Here is a 2,311-nt window from a genome sequence, read left to right on the forward strand (position 1 = left end):
GGGGGGCCGATATAGACTTGACTAACGTAATTAACAAGCTTGAACTAGTGGGCATAACGTGCTTCATTAACTCTGAGACGGCCCCTGAAAACATCTCTGAAATCAACGGACACACAGAGGTCCCTGCCTTCCCATCCGCAAACACGCGTGTCACCGCCCGAGGCACGCGGACCTGCGCTCCTCGAGGCTTCTGTCCCAAACACAACTCGGGAAGCAACGGTCTGATGGGGCGACGCGGCCTGGCTAGTGCTGCTCGACGCCTGCTGGTTAAGGCCCGGAAAGTGTCGGCATAAGAATCTGCAGAATCTGGAAAACTCCAGAAACAATAAAGGCAAAGCTTTCTTTTAAGAAAGTGTGTCCCGGGCCTCAGGTGGCCCCGAGGACAACACCGTGCAGCACAACACAAATACCAACCCCGCAGACGACGCTCCGAAGGGCGGGGCTACGGCTGTGCAGTTACACCTGGGCCAACATATTTTGCTCACATTTTGCTTTTTATATGTACATACAAGAGTAAAGTCTATACAGAAACCAAAGCTGAAACACACTTAAAGAATTCTTCCCGTCAGCATAAATGAAAATTCTCAGTGAGAAGAAATTAAGTCTGGTTTTATGGGCAGCTTTTTTCTTCTTCGTGGAACATAAGATAATGCTGCACCTGGTAGTGATGGAGGGGACTCCACCAGCTCAGCAGGCCCGACAGCTGTGCAGCAGGCACTCCGGGCGGGGAGCAGCCAGGCCCCGGTCCGTTACCAAGCCTGGGCCTGGTGCTGGGACAGGGCTGGCTCTGCTCAGCCTCCGCGGGCGCCTTCCTGGAAGGCAGAGGTGAGCTGATCCACCTCTTCATTTATTTCACTTGTCACTGAATTGACTGGGGTGACACTGGTTCGCAAAACCACACAGGTTTCGAGTGCTCGAGTCAGTAAGACGTCATCCGCACACGGCGTCTGTGCCCATTGCCCACAGCAAAGCCTTCCGTCGCCATTCACCCCCTTTGCCTCTTCCGAGCCCACCTCCTTCCTCTGTGGCTGTCGCCACGCTGCTGTCTGCATCTGTGTGTGTTTTTCGATGTCCAGACCGATAGAAAGATAGAGAGATAGATATTTTTTGCTTAATCCCTTCACCTTTTCTCACCCAGCTCCCAAGCCCCTCCCTCTGACAGCTGTCAGTCTGTTCTATGTAATCTATGTTTATATCTCCGTTTTGTTTGTTCAATTGTTTTGTTCATTAGAGTCCACATGGAAGTGAGATCACGTGGTCCTTGTCTTTCTCTGTGTGGCCATTCCACTGAGCGCCATGCTCTCCGGCCCCCATGCTGTCGCCAGAAGCCCGTTTACAGCGGGGCTTGCGAGGAGTGAGGCTCTACCCACGGGACGCGCGTGCAAGACTGCGGGTCGGCGGTGAAGCGGGTCCCCTTCCTGCCTGCTGGCGGGGCCTCCTTGGGCTTGGTCCCCAGCCTGCCTCCCTCCCCCCCCCACGCTTGCGGAGTAGAACTTTTTTTTTTTAATGTTTTTATTGATTTTTTTTAGAGAGGAAGGGGGAGGGATAGAGAGAGAGAAACATCGACCAGCTGCCTCCTGCACGCCCCCGACTGAAGATGGTGCTGCACCCAGGCCTGGGCCCTGACCGAGAAGCGAACCGTGACCTCCTGGTTCATAGGTCAGCGCTCAACCACTGAGCCACCCCGGCCGGGCCCAGGAGAACATTTTAAAAAGCCGTTCCACGCAACCTCCGGCAGGCCTGCTCATAACCGTCAATGAGTCAGTTAGTAAACTGAACATGAACTGAACCCTCCCCGGCAGCTTTCACCGACAGGCAAGTAATTTTCTCCACTATTGGAAGTGAGCAAAAGTGAAGAGGAATCTTTCCGTCCCCTCCATCTTCGTGGAGGCCGGGTGTTTACACACCAATCAATTCTCCAGAAACGCAGGGTGTGTGTGACCACAGCCCACACCATCAAAGCCCATGGAAGATGCCAATACTGTGCTAGTCCACACAGAATGCTCACCGACTCGCACAGCTCTCCCTATTCATCGTCCTTCACATTTTACTGCACAAAAGGCAGAAACACGTGCTCGTGCAGAAAAGCAAATGAGAAGCAGAAGAAAAGGGAAGCAGCTCCAACCCCACACAGAGACAGCCGGTTAACACTCAGTCCTTCCCGAACAGAGACGTGTGCCCAGAGACACGGAAAGAAAAGCAGAGGTAAACAGTATTTTTTTTAATTCTTTTTTTTTTTTTGCTTAAAGTATTACAAAGGGTATTACATATGTGTCCTTTTTTTCCCCCGCCCTTGACAGTCAAAAGTAGT

Source organism: Myotis brandtii, unplaced genomic scaffold, assembly GCF_000412655.1.
Source record: "Myotis brandtii unplaced genomic scaffold, ASM41265v1 scaffold6, whole genome shotgun sequence".
In the NCBI taxonomy this organism is placed as follows: Eukaryota; Metazoa; Chordata; class Mammalia; order Chiroptera; family Vespertilionidae; genus Myotis; species Myotis brandtii.